General features: G+C 45.6%; 1 protein-coding gene across 4 annotated transcripts in view; it reads right to left on the bottom strand.

Moving 5' to 3' along the window:
* The window catches only part of SYK (spleen associated tyrosine kinase), an 88,483-nt gene that overhangs the window by 46,043 nt on the left and 20,601 nt on the right, over positions 1–21,839 (bottom strand). The window contains exon 2 of one of the 4 annotated variants that reach the window (XM_045563455.1): positions 6,953–7,060. The exons of the other annotated variants lie outside the window; for them this stretch is intronic. The gene's annotated coding sequence lies outside the window, so the exon portion shown is untranslated. The remainder of the gene's footprint in view (positions 1–6,952; positions 7,061–21,839) is intronic. 4 annotated transcript variants of the gene reach the window in all.

Raw genomic sequence — 21,839 nt, 5'->3', positions numbered from 1 at the left:
GCACAACACAAAGCCATGATGTTCCAGGGTCAACTGCATATTGCCATCGTAGTGACAGTGCTGGAGGGGCACTGCTGTGTGCCCAGGTGGAGGCCCACCGTCCGGAGTCAGAGAGCCCGGAAGCCCCTCTCGTCTGACCTTCTGGATGCCCCAGCTCCGCGGCTCCCTCAGATGGAGCTTGGCTCTTGCATGAGTTTAGGGAAGGGCACCCACTCCAGCGTGTGCCTGATGCTGCTGGTAGAAAAGCTTTCTTATCTGACCCCTGTGCCTCTCCAGCCCCAATTCTCCATCTGTGCACAGGACACACAGAACACAGCTCGTTCTGCTCCCCCAAACAACCTGCGCGTGCTTGCTCTCAGCAGTCACTCCAAGTCAGGGACTTCTCCCTCACTCTGCATTATTCAAGAGCTCTCACTGTCCTGGTCACTTTGACCGCACAATTCTGTGGTGCCCAAGTCCCTGATGATGCTACTGCATCTCCTTGGTTGGTGCCCAGCCCTGCCTGGGTGGCCCCAGCTGTCCAGCATCCCTGTTTGGCTTCAGGAGAATGAAAAGCTTCCTTTTTCACATGTGGTCGAAACCTGTCCCCCACCCTCAATTTACATACTAAGACAGCTGCGAGTACCCGGCTCCTCCCTCAGATGTCCCCTATTGCCATCTGGCACCGTTCACTGCATTAACTTAGGCTTACTCAACCTTGCACTCTTGCCATTGGGCTGCACCATTCTCTGCTGTGTGTACAGTGGGGCTGTCTTGTCCACTGCAGGCTGCGAAGCAGCGTCCCTGGCCTCCACTCACTGTATGCTGGAAGTGCACCATTCCCCCGTTGTGACAACCAAGAACTACCTCCGGACACTGCCAAGGGTCCCCTGGGGGCAAACTGACCCCTGATGGAAACCGCTGTGTTAGCTGTTATAGCCTGACACAAAGTTGATGTGTGCCTTCCACTGCTCCAGCCTGTCACCAATAAATTAAGTTGAACAAGCACTCGCTTATCTGATTTGTTAACATCACTGCTGATGAGCAAGGGACAGGAGGGGGGTCAGGACAGAATGGAACCCCATGGAGGCAGCATCCGCCGGCCCAGAGGGCAGCAAAGCCAGGGTGCAGAGCAGAGGCTGTGTGCTGGGAGGGCGGGCCACCCATCCCAGCTCTGCGTGACCTGGCACCATGGCGCCCCAGCTCCTCACCTGTGAGAGGGGATGACAGTGGCACCGAAGCCACAGTAACGAATCGCAGGCATGAAGGAGAGTGTGCAGGGGTGACCATGGCAACTGGAACCTCACGGTGGGGGCTCTGAACAGAGCGGGGAAGGATCAAGTGATGGCGAGACGCAGAAGAGAAAGGCACGGGCAGCCCACGCGTCGCAGGAGGGAACGCGTGTGAGCGTGAGCACGAGGGCGGGAGACAGACGCACCACGCCCACGTGAGGCTGGGGGAGTCCGTGGAGGCTTGAACTGAACCAAAGGTGATGCTTCCTTACCTCAACCCTCCCCGTGCCAGTCAGGGCGCACACGGTACATTATGAGGGGTTAAATCTTCTAGAAAGGAACCAGATTTCTTCTTCAGGCTTTGGTTCTATCTGCCCCATCCCCAAGGAGCCTGGGGCCATCACACCAGCTAGCAACCTCATGTCTTCCACACATCTTATTTAAGTTCTCCTGGGTCGTTCTGCACTTACTGGCATGTTCCAACTGGACTGTCATGGTCTATTTCCCCAGTTCCAGGACTAGGGCTGATTGTACAACCTTTGCCCTTCAAAATGCAGTTAGCTTGGGAAATATCACTGTGTGGTTCTAGTGTATCAGAAAGCGACTTTATAGGTTAAGAGCAATAGCTCCATGGTTGCCATCACGTGCACAATGTTTCAGATAACATTTGAGCTAATTAAAAATCGTGTTTGTAGGGGCAGTCTGAGTGGAAGATTAGGCACAGAGGCTCACACCTGGGCAAGCAGCTGCAAAACATGTACGGAGCCCACGACTCTGGTGGAATAAGATGCAGCCCCTGCAGAGGCACAGCCAGCAAGACTGTCAACGTGACAAAGAGGAGCTGAGCTCTCCATGCCCACCCAGCCCCTGCCCAGGGCTTTATGTTCCCCAAAGCCACCAGAATAGACACGCATCTTGTTCCCTACGGCCTAAAATAGAGGCACCCCTAGGATGGGTCTGCATTTTGCAAAGTCTGGTGAAGAGCTATAAGGCACACATGGCAGGCAGCCTCCAGGACGGTGCCCGACAACCCTCACGTCCCAGTATTCACAGCCCTGGCACACGACTGGCTGACTGCAGAATGTCTGAGGCCACCCCACAGAGCCCTAAATCTTCCCCTTGGCTTTTGGAGTGCTCACACTGGGGAAGCCAGATGCCATGTTGACAGGATGCTCAAGCAGCTCTGTGTGGAGGCCGGTGTGGTCAGGAACTGAGGCCTCCAGCCAACAGCCAGCAGGAACTGGCCAGGCCTCTGAGGAACCACCTTGGAAGAGGATCCTCCAGCCTCTGTCAAGCCTTCAGTGTGGCTGCAGCTCTGGCCCACACCCGACTGCAGCCCCACGGACAGCCTGAGCCAGCCCAGAGGTCTCACATGCCCAACCCACAGCAATTATGAGAGATAATAAATGATTACTGTTGGTTTAAGCCACTAAGTTTAGGGCAATCTGTTACGTAGCAACAGATAACTAATGCAGCATGTGCAATAGAGCCAGGTAAGAGAAGCAACCAGTGCTTAATAAATATTTGAGTGACTTGTTGACAAACGGGGCCCAAAAGCTGGGAGTGAGTGAGCAAGGTGCTGGGGCTGAGTTCTGCCAGGGTTAGAATAAAACCTCTGGTACCGAGATCAGGAAGGAAGGGCGGCCACGTGTGCCTGGCGTGTGCTCCTGAGCTGCGCAGTCTTCCTGCAGCTCCACTTCTGCTGCGGACGGTGGGTAGAGGATGGCGCCCCAAACCCCGCACGGCCACAGCGCCCGAGCCCGGCACCTACAGATTACGGGGACCAGGATCAAAGGCGGATGCCAAAGTTCAGATTAATTTACTGTCACCAACAACACGATAACTCATCAACCATCACAGTGTCATTTCTTTCTCTTCTTTCTTCTCTCTCCTTTTTGTCATTCTCACTACTCTTGGCTCCATTCTCTTTTCATCTTTTGCATGAAACAAAACACAGTCCGTTCTTGTTATTCATGGTAGTCATGCTCTATAAACTCACCAAAAACACCGAATTCACAAGTTCCGAACCATTGCTCCTGGGGGAAATACGGGGTTAGGTTCTTGCGATCTGCTGGTCCCAACATTTTTGTCCACAAATCAATACATAACCTTATTGTATGTCTGTTTCTATTTAAAGAAACTTATTTCATAGATATTATTGATTTAGCGACACTGAACTCACGGCCAATAGCAGAATAACTCACATCTGAATAAAGCTTCTTTAACACGTGTATTTCCTCTGTAAAGCACATCCCGGCTTGACTGTGCTTAGTGACACCAGGCAGCACTTCCGCATTATGCTTGGGGCCATTTTAAATGGCAAAATCACCAACAAAAAAGACAGAAATGCAAAAAACACTGCAATAAACATGCTGAGAACAGGACACTTGTTTATAGTATGAGAGCTGAAACAAGAAGGCAGAGTGTCGCCTTGTTCAACCTCAGCGTACATGTTGGGTGACTCAAATTTTTCACCACTTTGTGCATGTCATTTCCACAAATTTGGGGGCTGTAGCTAGATTTTAGTGAGTAGGTGAACTTGTAAATATGGCGTCCATGAATGATGAGGATTGACCGTAAGTCATTTTCCTACCCCCTCCACCAACCTCATTCACGAAGATACACAATTTTGTCTTAGATGTTTTGAAAAAGACACTTCTGTCTATATAAGACTGTGTTCCTACAGTATTATTCTTGTTCCCTAAATCTGTTATTCTCTGCGTTTTCGAGCTCGGCATGGAAGCGGAAGAGGCAGCCCAAGTCTCTGCGCCTCCTTTTCATGACTCTGTCCATCCTGGTTATCGAAGGGCCTCACACCTGAGACCAAGGCGGCTGCTTTTCTCGAGCCCACTGGAGCACGGCTCCTGCAGGTGTGCCCCCAGGCCCCCACTTCCTGTAATGAACATTTCCAGCCATGCCGAGCGGTTTCAGGTGGCACTTCCACGTCCCTGGGCCACGGGAGCCTCTCACGTGACAGGGACCGGGCTGACAGTGGTAGAAGTAAGTGGTTGTCTGGGAAAACAACATCTGGGGACAACTTCTGCCAAATCCATACCATTTAGGGGAACAAAATCAGCAAGATGCAAAAAGACAGGCAGGCGTTTCACACTCAAACCACACAGCCACCTCAATGCAAAGCGGCCCCTTAAGATGCGCCTGGGAATTTCCTTTGCAGCTTGAAGCAAAGAAAATTGGGTGTGAGGACTTGGGTGAAAGGGAACTTCATCTGTGGGCTAGATTAATTTTCATGAGAAAGAGGAATGAGCCCAGCCAGGGGGAGAATCATCTTGCTGGACTGGCTGGTTAGTTACAGAGAAACAACCAAGGGCAGGGTGATGCAGTGGGACCACCACACCCAGCACCAGGCTCTGCAGATGACCGCCCTCGAACAGTCCGCAAAGAGCTAGGGGCCCTGTCTCCTGGGGCAGGACTTTGCTGCACAAAAAAGTAAACCTGTGGACTCAGACCTGCGGCCTCAACATGGAGGAGCAGAAGCCAGGGGCGGGGCCTGAGCTGGCCTCCCGTCCATCACGCTGCCCAGGCACCTGGGCTCCGCAGGCAGCACCAGGCATCACGGCCACTCTGCACACGTGCAGGCAAGCACGGGGACTTCGTAGAACACACAGACCACATTTCAGAAACAAAAAGTAGAGCTAAGGCTGGTGAGCGTGATTTTTACTAACACTTAGAAGTAGAAATGTTGCAATATTTGAAAACACTAACCAAACCTTCAAAATCAAATTCTTGTGCTGTGTGTTCAGAACCTGAAAGACCGGAAAATGCATCAAGTCAAGGCCGAGCACCTCAGCCAACATATTGTAGACCTTTTCAGCTCCACAAGAGACACTCGAAAACCTCTTTTCTATGCCCACCTTGACGTAATTAACACAAATCACAGATGTTATGTCTTAACGTCAACATAAATGTTAGCTCTCAACATATGTGGTTACAAATAAGCAACCAGCCCACCTAAGTGTATTTAATTTTAAAATCTAAATTATTGACTCATTTGATATGCTTGTTGAGCACCTGTCATGTTCAAGTCATTATGTCAGATGCCATAAGGGACAGGAAAATGAGCCTCCTTGTCTCTCTGATGACGCGGAGGCAGAAGGGATCTGGGCTGTGGGACCCCAGGCTCTCAGTGACCCACACCTCTTCTCACCTCTTAATGGGACTGGCCAAGGCCACCTGCAGGTTCAGCTTCTTGGCACGAGCTCCAGCTCACAAACGCCCTCGAGCCCAGTGCTTCCCGGGAGTGGGCCGCAGGGCGCCCGCCCGACTCCCCTGTGGACAGGAGTGTCTAAGCTGGACTCAGCAAAGAGGACACAAAGACAGGAACTCTGTGTTTTAAACAGTTTCCCGGGTGATTTTTAAGTGCTCTGACATTAAGAGCCTCTGCTATAACCCAGTATTTCGCTGCCAAGGTGCTACTGCTCCAGAGTGAAGAGAATCGTTCACGTCCACCTCCAGGATCAGAAAGAGACGCAGGCGGGATGGAGCGCAAGTGGGGCAGTAGGCCGCTCTCTCCACCTGCAGGGAAGGGAGAGGCCCCCATGCCGGCACCAGCGGTGGGCAGCCCACCCGGGCTCCGTCAAGAGGGGAGTCATCTCTGCAGGCCTCCACTGGGGAGAGCTGAGTGCCGCATCACACAGGTGTGCCCAGAGGGGAGGAAGGAGCAACGGGTTATTAAAGAGAGAGCTAGCCTTTGTAAATAATTAACTGACCACAGGGTCACATCCAAGGCCGTCCTTTCGCAATGTCCCTGGTGAGCTGTCTTGAGCAGAAGAGAACAGGGTGGGGTTGCAGCCAGGGGGCTGGGGCTTGCCTTGACCCCGCGTGGGTCCAAGGATGCCTTCCCAGTGTCCCCAGTGCCACCTCATCACTCACTCTGCTCTGGACCAGATACTAAAGAAAAGAGCGCACTGTCCAAGTGCCCGATGGGTCTCAGTGGCCTTGTCCTCGTCTGGGTAGACCACACAGGGAAGACGAGCAGGGCAGGCTGCAGAGTCACACTGCTGTCCTTGATCTGCTCCCGATCCAGTCCCAAGACCCATCCCACTCAGAAGAACTGAGGCAGCTGGGGAGACCTGCGGTGAGGCCATGGTGGGTCACAGGGACAACGGTCCGCAGACCTGACTTCGCCTGTCTGACCCCAGTGCTTTGCTAAAGTGTGCAGCTTGAGGAGCTATTTTACTTTTCCATCACTCCATCTCATTAGCATGACCTTCCCTGGGGCCCTGCAGCTGCCAGAGAGACCAAATCATCTGATTTAAGCAAAGAGGACACCCTGAACATGGATTAAGAAATATCCAGGGTTTAACTGAATGTTTATATTTTAAAAATCACTATCATTTTTTTCTAGCCAGTTAAAAAATAATTATGGGTGATTCATGATGGCAAAATATTACAGGTTATGATGGTCTCCTGAAATTTTAAAACTGTGTCTTTCATAAACCTGAGGCGTAAATATACCCAATGCTTAGAGCCAGTGGCAAGGGCTGTATGAAGGGGAGAAGGATGATCTGGCCACATGATAACTGCAGGCCCCAGGGTGGCAAACTGCTGAGCCCCACAGCTCAAGATAGGCACATGCTCAGCGGGAGAATGCAGGCGGCAAACTGGGGGAAACGGGCACACAGACGTGAAACCCAAGAATCCCTCCTACGGGCACCCAGGGAAGAACAGAGTCCTGCGGTCCGGCTTTCTAAGTATGCTTGATTCTTGCGAATTGGACCTACCTTCCTTTCCTGGATTCAAACGCAGGTCTGGAATCCCAGGTGCCGGGCAGCATGGAGTGTGGGAAGGGAGGAAGCACCGAAACGGAAACAAGTGTCATAGGAAAACAGCTGAAACGGAGAGAAAGCAGAAGACAAGTGTCTGCAATTAGGGAAGTGCCTTTCCTTAAAGTGCCAGCATGCAAAGCAAGCAAGAAAGCAGAAGTGCAGGTCCCTGGCAGCGTGGGGCCTCTTTGAATTGCACATTCAAAACAAAGTAATGAGAGGTGGACCCTTCCAACACCCCGCCCCACCCCGTTTTGAAGAGTCAGTGGACATGGGTTGGCCAGCCAGGAAATACCCTTTCCTGAGCGTTCTTACGGAAATGAACTTTGGTTTGAGTTGCTAGGTAGGGTAGATCAAAATATTCCTGGCTATTTTATATTTTTTTCAAAAGTCCTTAGTCATAGCATGTATCAAATTCCACTAGAAGGCTGAGGCCAACAGGAGGGAGATCTTTGAAAAAGCCTTGGTGGAGACCTCAGATGCTCACTCCCAGCCAGGAGACAGCAGGGTCACGCAGAGATGGTCTCTGTGGCAGCAAGGCCACTGTGTAAGGCCTGAGCCAGGCTGCCAGCTTGCCAGCTCTGTCCCTGTTCCCAGACCTCCTGGGCAGACAGCTGCTTGTGGTGCTGGCAAAAGAATGGACAGAGGCAACTTTACAGGCGGCCTCTGACAAGCTCCCTCAAGTTGAGACAGGAGTACTTTTCAAGCATCTACTAAATGTCCCCATACTCTGTGAATTCCCACAAAAGGAAGAGAAACACCACTGCAAACCCAAGACTGAAAGGAACCCCCTCCTGAGCAGCCGGGGCCGGCAGGAGTGGTGTGGACACCTTCACCGGTGGGGTTAGGAGACTCACAAGGCATGTGTTCAGAAAAGTAACAGTAGCCCATCTGCACCCCAAACCTGAGAAAGTGACGCTCTGTGAAAAAGTATCCTCACTTTACAGACGATAAACTCAAGCCACATAGAGGTTAGCTACTCATCTTTAGCACTGGCCAGGACAACCAACCATGACAATGACGGAAAGAGGCATTCCACGTGTGCCTGACTCGCAGGGCACTGGCCAACCTGCACCACATCCCCAGTAGTGGTTACTACTGTTATCCCCAACTCACAGACCTAGAAATTGAGGCTCAGGAGGGTCACCTAGCTGAAGAGCACAAAGAAGGCAGGTGTAGAGCCAATACTGAAAGCAGCTTCTTCTCCCAGCTACAGCCTCTCGAGGCCCTCTGCACATGTATTACGTAAATGGTGGGGAAACACATCTCACGGTCAGCCCATCCAAATGCAAGCCCACGGGCCTTCCTGACAAACCTGAGTGCCTCCCTTGCTCCCTGGAGCCGTGCCCATGAATTCCATCCATTTAACTGCTCACGTTCTCTTAGATCACTCCCCTCCCCACACTCCTTAAAGTCAACCCCCTGCAAATGCCACCCATCTCCCCTCCCAACCTCCCAAACGTGTCCATTTGTCTCCAGTACACGTAACACCTTTGCCCCCCACATCTCTCCTGGGCCGAGACGGCTGCCAGCACCCATTCCCATTGCTCCCTTCCAACGAGCTCTCTCCAATCCAAGGCCCAGTTCTCTGCTAAAAATCCCCTACTGCCCAGTCCTCCTCTGAGCTCAGGACAAACATGCTCCTGCCCCCAGGGTCAAAGTGCCTTCCCTCAGATCCGACTTCCCCGACCACCTTTGTGCTTCACCTCCTGATGCTCCCAGAACATCCAGTCCCCTTCAGGTAGCACATGCTTTCCTTTTGTCCTGCTGACTGCTGTTTGGACTTAATTTATCTTCATTTTGTCGTGTGTGAACATTTGATGAATGCCTGTCTCCTGCACAAGGGCAGGAATTGTATCTTACTCCAACTCTATTTCTAGTAAGACTTGAAATTGGGTAGTGTGAGTTCTCTGACTTTGTTCTTTTTTAGTATTGTGTTGGCCATTTTAGGTCTTTTGCCTTTCCATGTGAAGTTTAGAGTCGTGTTGTCATTACCTACAAAACAGCTTGCTGGGATTCTGATTGGGATTGTGTTGAATTTACATATTAAGCTGGGAAGAATCAACATCTTTTTTTTTTTTTTTTTTTTTTTTTTTTTTTTTTTTTTTGTTTTTTTTATTTTTTTTTTATATATTTTTTTTATTTCAGCTCATCATGGGGGTACATAAGTTTAGGTTATATACATTTTCCATGTCCCACCCATCCCCCCGAGTCAGAGTCCCAAGCGCGTCCGTTCTCATTCTCCCGACAGTGCACCTGGCACTCATCATGTAGTCATACCTCCATCCCCTCCCCCCCCCCACCTCCCCGGGTCTGCACCTTCAAGCATGACCATTCCCCAGAGGGTGTGCAACGCACTCATCATGTAGGCATACACCCATCCCCTCCCCCCACCCCCCATCCCAGTCTGATATCCAATTGGTATCCTTCCCTGATGTACATTTAGGTGATGATCAGGGAAACCAGTTTTCTGGTGAGTACATGTGATGCTTGTTTTTCCATTCTTTGGATACTTCACTTAGTATAATGGGTTCCAGCTCTCTCCAGGAGAACCAAAGAGATGTCGTATCATTGTTATTTCTTATAGCTGAGTAGTACTCCATGGTATACATATACCACAGTTTACTAATCCATTCGTGGATTGATGGGCACTTGGGTTGTTTCCACATCCTTGCGATTGTAAATTGTGCTGCTATAAACATTCGGGTACAGGTGTTTTTGTTAAAGAATGACTTTTGTTCTTCTGGGTATATGCCCAATAATGGGATTGCTGGATCAAATGGTAGGTCTACTTGAATCTGTTTAAGGTATCTCCATATTGCTTTCCATAGGGGTTGCACTAGTTTGCATTCCCACCAGCAGTGTATGAGTGTTCCTGTCTCTCCGCATCCACGCCAACATGTGTTGTTTTGGGATTTTTTGATAAAGGCCATTCTCACCGGAGTTAAGTGGTATCTCATTGTGGTTTTGATTTGCATTTCCCTGATGATTAGGGATGTTGAGCATTTTTTGATATGTTTTTTGGCCATTCTTATGTCTTCTTTTGAAAAATTTCTATTCATGTCCTTTGCCCATTTTTTGATAGGATTGTTTGATTTTTTCCTGCTGATTTTCCTGAGTTCTAAATAGATTCTTGTTATCAGTCTTTTATCTGATGTGTAGTATGCGAAAATTTTTTCCCATTCTGTAGGCTGTCTGTTTATTTTCATGACTATTTCTTTGGCTGTGCAGAAGCTTTTTAATTTAATCAGGTCCCAGTCGTTTATTTTTGTTGTTGCTGCGATTGCCTTAGGGGTTTTCTTCATAAATTCTTTGCCTAGACCAATGTCTGTAAGAGTCTTTCCTACATTTTCTTCTAGAATTCTAATTGTTTCCCATTTAAGGTTTAAATCTGTTATCCACCGTGATTTAATTTTTGTGAGAGGTGAAATCTGTGGGTCCTGTTTCAGTCTTCTACATGTGGCTATCCAGTTTTCCCAGCACCATTTATTGAATAGGGACTCTTGTCCCCAGAGTATGTTTTTGTCTATTTTGTCAAAGATTAGATAGTTATATGAGGATGATTTTATATTTGGGTTTTCTGTTCTGTTCCACTGGTCTGTGTCCCTGCCCTTGTGCCAATACCAAGCAGTTTTAAGAACCACAGCTTTGTAGTATAGTTTGAAGTCTGGCAAATCAATACCTCCCATTTTGTTTTTATTGCTTAAGATTGCTTTTGCTATACGGGGTCTTCTCTGATTCCATACAAAGTGTATAATTATTTTTTCTAAATCTGTGAAAAATGATGTTGGTATTTTAATAGGAATTGCATTGAATCTATAGATTACTTTGGGTAGTATAGACATTTTAACGATGTTAATTCTTCCAATCCATGAGCATGGTATGGATTTCCACTTATTTACGTGTTCTGCAATTTCCTTCCTTAGCGTTTCATAGTTCTCTTTATAGAGGTCCTTTACCTCTTTAGTTAAATATATTCCTAGATATTTTATTTTCTTTGTTGCTATTTTGAAAGGTATTGAGTCCTTAATTTGGTTCTCCGATTGAATGGTATTGGCATATATGAATGCCTCTGATTTGTGTGTATTGACTTTGTAACCTGAGACATTACTGAATTCGTTAATTAATTCCAGGAGTCTCTTGGTTGAGTCCTTGGGGTTTTCCAGATACAACATCATGTCATCAGCAAAGAGTGAGAGTTTGATCTCTTCTGTCCCTATTTGGACACCTTTGATTCTGCTCTCTTGTCTGATAGCTCTCGCAAGGACTTCCAATACTATGTTGAAAAGTAATGGGGACAGTGGGCAGCCTTGTCTGGTTCCAGTTCTGAGTGGGAATGCTTTCAGTTTTTCCCCATTCAGTATGATGTTGGCTGTGGGTTTGTCATATATGGCTTGTATTATTTTTAGGTAGGTCCCATTTATGCCTATGTTGTTAAGTGTTTTTATCATAAAAGGGTGTTGAATTTTGTCAAATGCTTTTTCTGCATCTATTGAGAGGATCATATGGTCTTTATTTTTGCTTCTATTTACGTGGTTAATTACATTTATAGATTTTCGTATGTTAAACCACCCCTGCATCTCTGGGATGAAGCCTACTTGGTCATGATGAATTATTTTTTTAATCAGCACTTGGATACGATTTGCTAGGATTTTATTGAGGATTTTTGCGTCTACGTTCATGAGAGAAATTGGTCTGTAGTTTTCTTTTTTTGTTGCATCCTTTCCTGGTTTTGGTATTAATGTAATATTGGCGTGGTAGAATGTGTTGGGGAGAATTCCATCCTTCTCAATATTGAAGAATAGTTTATGTAGGATGGGCACCAGTTCATCTTTGTATGTATGGTAAAATTCAGGTGTGAACCCATCTGGACCAGGGCTTTTCTTTTTGGGAAGGTTTTTTATTGCTGTTTCAATTTCAGTTGTTGATATTGGTCTATTCAGGAATTCTATTTCTTCCTGATTGAGCTTGGGAAGGCTGTGTGATTCTAAAAATTTGTCCATTTCCTCCTCATTCTCCAATTTGTGTGCATAAAGATTTTTGTAATATTCATAGATAATGTCACGTATCTCTGTGGCTTCGGTTGTGATTTCTCCTTTCATGTTCCTGATGGAAGTTATTAAAGATTTTTCTTTTCTGCTCTTGGTTAGTCTAGCCAGTGGTGTGTCTATTTTATTTATCTTTTCAAAGAACCAACTTTTTGTTTTATTAATTTCCCTTATAGTATTTTTGTTGTCTTTTTCATTTAATTCTGATTTGATCTTAATAATTTCTCGCCTTCTGCTGGGTTTGGGGTCAGTCTGTTCTTCTTTCTCCAGCTCTTTGAGTCTATTCATTAAGTTGTCTAGTTGTAAATTGTCTGTCTTTTTGAAATAGGCATTTATGGAAATGAATTTTCCTCTCAGGACTGCTTTAGCTGCATCCCATAGATTTTGATAAGTTGTGTCACCTTTGTCATTTAATTCAAAGAATGTTTTGATTTCTGACTTAATTTCTTCCTTTACAAAATTGTTATTCAGGAGAAGGTTGTTTAGCTTCCATGACTTTGCGTAGGAATGAGAGTTCCTGTTAAGGTTCATTATTATTTTTATTCCATTGTGATCTGAGAAGATGCAGGGTATGATTTCTATTTTTTTAATTTTTTTAAGACTTGCTTTATGACCTAGGATATGGTCAATCTTAGAGAATGTCCCGTGAGCTGATGAGAAGAATGTATATTCAGTGGTTTTCGGGTAGAATGTCCTGTAGATGTCAGTCAGGCCCATTTGTTCTAGCATTCTGTTTAAGTCTACTATGTCTTTACTTATTTTCTGCTTGGAGGATCTGTCCTGTGCTGTCAGTGGGGTATTAAAATCTCCAACTATTAAAGTGTTGTTGCCTATGATTTGATTTAGATCGAGTAGGATTTGCTTTATGAATCTGGGTGCACCTAGATTGGGTGCATATATATTAAGTATGGTTATGTCTTCTTGTTGAATTGTGCCTTTCACCAGTATGTAGTAACCGTCTTTGTCTTTTATTACTTTTGTTGGTTTGAAGACTAAGTTATTGGAAATTAAAACTGCCACACCAGCTTTCTTTTGGCTACCATTTGCTTGAAATATCAGGTTCCATCCTTTTATTTTCAGTCTAAATGCATCTTTGCCGGTTAAGTGAGTTTCCTGAAGGCAGCAGACACTTGGTTTGTGTTTTTTTATCCATTGGCCCAGTCTATGTCTCTTGAGTGGGGAATTCAGGCCATTGACATTTAGTGAGAGAACTGATAATTGGGATAGATTTCTGTTTATCTTATTGGGTAGAACTTCATTGCTATGTTTTCTCTCTTGAGCCATTGTGGTGGCTAGAATTTGATCTTTAGCTCTTGGGTGGTTTTACATTCGTGGGTCTTTGTTGTGATGATCCATGTGTAACTCTCTTTTGAGTACTTCTTGGAGGGGTGGCCTTGTCTTGGTGAATTCCCTCAGTCCTTGTTTATCTGAGAATGTCTTAATTTCTCCTTCATATAGAAAGCTTAGCTTAGCTGGGTACAAGATTCTAGGCTGGGCATTATTCTGTTTCAGAAGAGTGAGAATGGGGCCCCAACTTCTTCTTGCTTGTAAAGTTTCAGTTGAGAAATCTGGCGTAATTCTAATGGGCCTCCCTTTGTATGTTACTTGTTTCTTTCTCCTTACAGCTCGAAGAAGGGTCTCTTTAGTGGATATTTTGGTCAGTCTGACGACTACGTGGCGTGGTGTTTTCCTATTTGCTATGAATCTACCAGGGGTTCTTTGAGCTTCTTGAACCTGTATATCTAAAGTTTTAGCAAGGCCTGGGAAATTTTCTTCTATTATGTCTTCAAATAGTTTATCCAGCCCTTGCTTATTATCTTCTTCACCTTCAGGGATGCCTATAACTCTCACGTTAGGTTTCTTCACATAATCCCACATTTCTTGAAGACTCTGGTCTTTTTTCTTATTTCTTTGCTCTATCTCTGTGACTGTCTTATTTAATTGGAAAGAGTTATCTTCGATTTCTGAGATTCTGTCTTCTATTTGATCTACCCTGTTCTTGAGACTTTCCACTGTGTTTTGTAGCTCCCTGAATAAATCCCTCATTTCTAGGAGTTCAGTTTGGTTTTTTTTCAATACGTCTATTTCTTTAGTGAATTTTTCTTCCAAATCCTGGAATTTTTTTGCGGTTTCTTTGCGGTGGATATCAATTTTTTCTTGTATATCATTCAGCTTATTCATAACCCAAGACTGAAATTCTTCTGGTAACATATTGGTATTCTGAAACTGGCTTGTGCCAATTGGAGGAGAGTTGGTATTTCTCTTTGGGGGCGAGGTTTCCGTTTGGTTTTTTGTGCTCCCCATATTTTTCCGCTGAGCCCTTCCCATCTGGCTCTATCGTTAGATCTTTTCTCACAGCTTTAGTCTAGTTAACAGCACGTCTTGTACTCTGTTCTTAGGCTATGGAACAGTCTAGGAATGTTGCTTCCTTTATCTATAGGGGGAGACTGTTGTGTGCTGTTTAGAGTTTCTTTTTTCTATCTCAGTTGGGGGACTGCTTCTGATGGGTCCACCCCCAGAGGGTTGGCTTGACCTAAGACCAGTTTGGCAAGTTAAATCATTGTGTTGCGGACTTTCAGTTAGTAGGCAGGATTCACACGATTTGCAAGCAGAAAGCCTCTTCTCCCTCTCTCTTTTTTTTTTTTTTTTTCCCTCCCCCTGGCTTTTTGGTTCTTCCTCTGGATGTGTGGTTTCTGTCTCCTTCAGCAGGAAAGACACTGGCTCGGCGGAGGAGGCAGTGCCCTCACTCCCTCAGTGCCCCAGCTGCTGCAGCTCCCACGGGCAAAGGTCTACACTGTCCCAGTGTTCCCAAGGTCCGGGCTCCACGCTCTTGCGTTTAGGGAAGCACTCAGTGTTCACACCTGGGAAGGGGACCTGGAGAGGGTCTATGGATCAGGGGATGGAGCCTCCTGGGGAGTCGCCTGGCACCCTATGGCTCTGCAGCAATTAGACCTTGGCCCGCACAATTGTTCCTGCCCACCCGCAGATCACTGGCACTGGGGGGTAATTTTCAGGGTCCGATAGGAATCACAGCTGGGGGTCTGGAGCACTCAGGAGTTTACAGTAGCTCCTGGGCTGGAGGGACACCGGAAAGAAGAAAAGAAAAAGAAAGGAAAAAAGAAAAGAAAAAAAAAAAAGGAGAGAAACAATATGAATAACAAGAAGAAGAAAGAGAAAACAAGAAAGAAAAGAGAAAGAAAGAAAGAAAGAAAGAGAGAGATAAAAAGAAAAAAAAGAAAAAAAAAAAAAAAATCCCACTTTAATATTTCAGGCTCGGGGCCCCTCGCCTCGGTGCAGGTCCGCGTCTGTCCCTTTAAGAGATAGGGCTCCGGCACCGCGGAGGCCTGCCAGAGTTCAAGGTCCTTTCCGCTTAGCTGTGGGAACCGAGATGGCCACCGCGCGTCTGTCGGTCGCAGGCGCCAGGGGAAAGCGTTCAGAGCTCGGCAGGCGCCAGGGCCCACAGCGGCTCCCCAGCCGGAGAGCTGCCGTACGGGAAGAGGAAAGCAAAAATGTCCCGCTTTAATATTTCACGCTCGCGGCCCCTCGCCTCGGTGCCGGTCCGCGTCTGTCCCTTTAAGAGATAGGGTACTGGCACCGCAGAGGCCTGCCAGAGTCCAAGGTCCTTTCCGCTTAGCTGTGGGAACCAAGATGGCGACCACGCGAGAGCGTTCAGAGCTCGGCAGGCGCCAGGGCCCGCAGCGGCTCCCCAGCCGGAGAGCTGCCGTACGGGAAGAGGAAAGCAAAAATGTCCCGCTTTAATATTTCACGCTCGCGGCCCCTCGCCTCGGTGCCGGTCCGCGTCTGTCCCTTTAAGAGATAGGGTACTGGCACCGCAGAGGCCTGCCAGAGTCCAAGGTCCTTTCCGCTTAGCTGTGGGAACCGAGATGGCGACCACGCGAGAGCGTTCAGAGCTCGGCAGGCGCCAGGGCCCGCAGCGGCTCCCCAGCCGGAGAGCTGCCGTACGGGAAAGAAAAAAAAAAAAAAAAAAAAAAAAAAAAAGCAAAAATGTCCCGCTTTAATATTTCACGCTCGCGGCCCCTCGCCTCGGTGCAGGTCCGCGTCTGTCCCTGTCAGAGATAGGGCACCACGGAGACCCGCCCGAGTCCAAGCTCTCTCCCGCCTATGTCACCTGTCCTCGGAGCTCCACGTCTCCCGCGGTGATTCTGCACCAATTTCAGCCAGATCCCTGACCGAGTGGATGTGGGGGTCAGTGGGGAGATCAAGCCGCTCTGCTGTGGGGCCGAACCCGCCCCACTCGCCGGTGAGGCAGGCACGGCCGTCCCGCACTCCGCTGTCTGTTTTCCGTCCCGCACTCTCCAAATTATCTCGGTCTGATTTCTCACTCGCCTCTGTTTTTTCCTGTTCCCCGTGTCCCACGGTGATTCTCCGTGGGTTCACACCGCCGTTCCTGTGGAGAAGCAATCCTCTAGCGTTGTGGCAGGTGGAGATCCACGCCTTCCTCTCTGGGAGCACAATTCCAGGAGGTCACCTCCACTCCGCCATCTTCCCACTTCTCCAAGAATCAACATCTTAACAGTATTTAGTCTTCCAATCCATGAACATGGACTACTTTTCCATTTATTTCCATCTTCTTTGATTTTTTTCATCAATGTTATATAGTTTTCTGCATACAGATACTGTACATATTTTGTTAGATTTATACCTAAGGTTTTTTTTTTTTTTGTCTTTTTAGTGTTACTGTAAATAGTAATTTTTTTATGTCCAATTCCGATTGTTTATTGCTGGTATACAGGAAAGCAAGTGACCGTTGTATATCGACCTAGTATCCTGCAAGCTTGCTATACTCACTTCATGGTTACAAGAGTTGTTTTATAGATTCCTTAGAGTTCTCTATACAGACAAGCACATTATCTGTGAATGAAAATATTTTATTTCTTCTTTTCCAACCTGTACACGTGTTATTTCATTTTCTTGCTAAATGCACTAACTAGGACATCTAGTATGATGTCGAACAGAAGTAGTAACAGAAGACAGTCATGCCGTGTTCTCAATCTTAGAGGGAAAGTGTTCAGTCTTTCCCAATTAAGTATGATGTTATCTGTAGGTTTTCTGTGGATGTTCTTTATCAAGTTGAAGATATTCCCCTCTATTGCTAGTTTACCAATGATTTTCGTCATGAAAGGATGTTCAATTTTGTCAAATGTCTTTTCTGCATCTATTGATATAATCATATAATTTTTATTCCAGAGCCTGTTGATGTGATAGATAATATTAATTTATTTTCAAATGTTGAACTTGCTTTGCACACCTGGAATAAATCCCACTTGGTCACAGTACATAATTCTTTTCATACATTGTTGGGTTTAATTTGCTAATATTTTTTGAGGACTTTTGTATTTATGAGTCATATTGGTTTATAGTTTTCTTTTCTTGTAATACATTTATCTGATTTTGGTATTGGGGTAAATCTGGACTCATAGGATGAATTAGGAACTGTTACCTCTGCTTCTATTTTCTGGAAGAGAATGTGGAAAATTGGTATTATTTCTTCCTTAAAAGTTTAGTAGAATTCACCAGTGAACCTATCCAGCCTGGTGATTTCTTTTTTGGAAAGTTATACTGATTTAAATTTTAGAAACATAGGGCTACTCAGGCTATCTATTTTTTTCTTCGGTAAGTTTTGGTACTTGGCATCTTTCAAGAATTAGTCTATTTCACCTAAGTTATCAAATTTGTGAGTATAAGGTTGTTCACAACATTCCTTTATTATCCTCATGATGTCCACGACATCAATTGTGATGACCTTTCTTTCATTTCTGATATTGGTAACTTGTGTCTTATCTATTTTTTCTTGTTTATTTTGGCTAAAGTTTTGTCAAACTATTTTATTCTTTTCTATTTCAATGATTTCTGCTTTAATTTTAATTATTTTTTTCCTTTGCTTGGTTTTGGCTTAATTTGTTCTTCTTTCTGTAGTTTTCTAAGATGGAATCATAAATTATTGACTTTGTATATTTCTTCTGATTTATGCACTTAATGCTGTAGATTTCCCTCTAAGCACTGCTTTTGCTGCATCTCAATTTTTGATAAGTTGCATTTTCAGTTTTAGGTAGTTCAAAATATTTTTGTATTTAAGACATATTCTATAACTTTAAGGGTTATATAGAAGTCTAATTGTTTAATTTTCAAATACTTGGGGATTTTCCAACTATCTTTTTGTTATTGATATTTAGTTTGATTCTATTTGTTCTGAGAACATAATTTGTATGACTTTTATTCTTTTAAATTTGTTAACAAATGTTTTTCAAATATGTGCTCTGTCTTGGTGAATGTTCCATGTAATCTTGAGAAGAATGTGCATTCTTTTGCTGTTGAGTGAAATATTTTTAAAGTGTCAACTAGATCAAGTTGATTGATAGTGCTGCTCAGGTCACCTGTGTCCTTACTGATTTCTACCTATTTGGTCTATCAATTACTGAGAAAAGGAGATTGAAACCTCCAACTATAATAGTGGATTTGTTTATTTCTCCTTATTAACATTTGCCTGTGTATTTTGATGCTCTGTTGTAATATACATACACATTTCAGGCTGTTACGGCTTTTTGGATATTCGACTTTGTTATTATTATGTAACACTTTCCTTGAAGCCCTGATCCCTGTTTACTATGGGTTTTTTGGTCCTTTAAGTGATACAGGAACACAGGAAGGTGTTGGACTATGAGGAATTCTCTTGGAAATTGCCAGCTGAGATAAGGCTCTAGCAAAGTGTTTCCCCTGGAGAGTAACCTTTGTTACAGAGAAAGCTCTAGGTATATCTCATAATTATCACTCTTCCCTTCCCCTGCCAGGGCCACGAGGGGCTCTTTCTCATCTTTCTCAGATCTCCACCGTAAGAAACTACTGAGGTTTGTATTAATCATGCCTTTTTATTTTCTGTACTTTCTGTTTTGACATCCTTGGCCTCACTGATGCTGGAGATACTGCCTCTCCCAGGGCTAGATAATTTCTAGAGAAAGTAAAAGACTCCTCACATGCAAACGAGTCAGTCCAAACCCCACTCCCCAACTACCTCCTTTATTGGGCTTTCACAAGCCAATCCACTTTTCTCTGCCCTAATCACCCCATGCCAGGCACAGACAACTAGGGGCAGCCCCTACAGCCCAGAGCTGCTGGAAATGCTCAAACCAGCCAAGCTGAGGCCTGCTGGCCCTGCTTCACCTTTCCTGGAGAAACCACAGCAAAGGCTCTGGCACCCATGTTTGCCCCATTCTCTCTGCCCGGTGCTTCTCCTTGCATGGCATGGCATGCTGGCCCTCTGTTTCTAGTGACCTGTGAGTATAAACTTCCTCCTTCATGACAGTCACTTCCATGTCTGCATGTCTTATCACATCTGATTAAAACATACCCTGGGTACCCTTAAAATAAGGTCACTGGAAGTAAAGCCCAAGTAAGTGGAAGCCCTCCTGACACTGCTACCCATAGGAGTTTCTCTCTTGAACTATTCCATTGTCAGCCTCCAGAAATTCACCCAAATCACCAGTTAAGAATTTCCGTCTGTGTAAAAGGTTCCAAAGCTTCTGCTCCAGGGAAGCAGGCTTGGCATCTTTGGATGTGCCCATCTCTCCAGATATCCAGGTGTCTATCTGCCCTGGGACCTCAGTTCTTTGATAAGCCAAGAGAAGTCACTGATTTCCAGTTTGTCTAGCTTTTTATAAGGAAGAAGTGACAATTCCCATGCTTTTCGCAGAGCGGGGCTGGGACCCTTGTTTATCTAGTGTCTGTCAGATGGCCTGCCTTATAAATGTTGGTCCACAAACATGGTTCAGATAAATGAATAAGTGAATGGATGCATGACTAAGATGTGATTATTCTATAATAGATGGTCCACAACCACATCAAATGTCTGAATGAATGAGTAAATGATTATCTGGTTTATAAATAATTGCTGAATGAATGAAGGCATGACGGGGATGTGGTTGCAGCCTTTTCCAACCAGGAGCCCTGGTTGTTCACCCCAAATCTCAGGAAGCCAGGGTGCTCCAGGGCCCCTAGTGCAGTCCATTCCATGTGTGTCCAAGTCACTAGCAGAGGCCAGTGTCCCCAGGGCCTCGTGTGCTCAGTATTTGACACCTGCATATCCTTTCCATATATTCTCCCCAGGAATTTTGAGACAGTCCTAAGCTACTTCTGCCTCAAAATGTTAGGTCCCTGTTTTGTTGTGTAGCTATGGAATGCACAAGAAAAACAGTATTTGCTTTACATATCCCACCAAATGCAATATAGCTAGCAAACCTTTTTCTGTCTTATTTAGACATTGTCTAGTTTGATTTTCTAACAAGCTCATTAATTGATCACAACTTCATCCAAAATTATGGGGAAAACTGTGGGCCTTATTATGCTAATTCCTTTCTTTTCTTAAGCACAATCCTTAACAAAATTTGAGATCTAAATCAAGACAAAAAAATAACTCTACAAAATTCAAGTCCTTGTGCTTTGAAGGCATTGTCCACTTTTCTCTTTCACCTTAATAACAAGGTCAAGCTGCATTTTGTGCACTTGATTTTAGGCAGGACCTTCCTGTAGAGCCACAGAAAGCCTGAGTATGTGTGCAGTCGGAGGGGTGGTCTGTAAGGTGGTCACAAGTGCAGCTCCGGGGTCAGAGTATTTGGGTCCAAAACCTGGCTCCACTGCCTTTACCCAGAAAGCTAAGCCCCCATTTCCTTATCTGCAAAATGAGAATAACAGTAAAACCAGCTCCAAGAGTTGACGAGGGATGCCGTTGCCCCTCCATGTGAGGTGCTCGTGGTACCTGGCACCTGGTAAGGCCACTTCGGTGCTGGTGACCAGGGTGGGCATGTCCTAGTGACGGCAGGGCGATGGCTCAGGGCACGCCCTCACTGTTGGGTGGACACGGTCCCACTCCAGGCAGGCATGCTCACACACTTACTCACCAGTTCTGCTGCTGCAAGCAGGCTCGGGGAATACCAGATAAGGCTAATTGTGTTAGGTGAGATCATCTGTACTGGAATGTCTTTTTAAGAGAGAGTTATACTAAACTGCTTAGGGGGTGAAATTCTATGATATGTGTACTTTATTTTAAAAACACTTCAGGGGAAAAAAAAGAGTAGATAAAGCTAATATGACAAAAATATTATCACGAGGAAGTTCTGAGTATATGCGTGATCATTATACCATTGTCTCTACTTGTCTATATGTTAGAAAATAGTCAGTATAAAAATTTAAGCTTTTCCATGCAAAAATATAAAAACAAAGCATAAAACTCTCCCTACATAACATGGGCTTTAGAGCAAGATCAAGGCATCTATCTCCCCATCAGCCACCCCTCTGACAACATGAGAGCACGAATGACACACACAGGCTAGTCACCTGCAGGGCAGCTGGGCAACGATGAGCTACGGTGACACCGGACGCTGTGCTCATCTCAGTGGAAGAGCGGGGTGGCCCTAACGCCACAGACCCAACGCCCTGTCCCCACGAAGAGTGACCGAGAAGACTGAAGAATGGCGTATAAGAAACACTGAACACTTAGAGACCTAAATAAAACATTCTCTATTGCTGTGTTATCTGAAGTACTTTGTTCACAAAAACTTCCAACTGCTAAAATGACCAACATTCTACCCTGCAAGGAACATAAGTGCTTTGTCCAAAGGATTGCTTTGGTTCAACATTTACCATCTGAGGAACAGGCTCTGGCTGCAGGAAAAAAATGCTCTGCTTCTCTTATCGGCTGCTGTTAGGTAGCACCACTTATGGAAAAAATGATCCCTGATTTACAAACTCCCTCTGGACTGAGAAAACCATAAATTCCTGATTAA

Source organism: Lemur catta, chromosome 10 (assembly GCF_020740605.2).
Source record: "Lemur catta isolate mLemCat1 chromosome 10, mLemCat1.pri, whole genome shotgun sequence".
Taxonomy (NCBI): Eukaryota; Metazoa; Chordata; class Mammalia; order Primates; family Lemuridae; genus Lemur; species Lemur catta.
The sequence above is the reverse complement of the archived record's forward strand: the minus strand, read 5'-3'. Positions and strand labels throughout refer to the sequence as shown.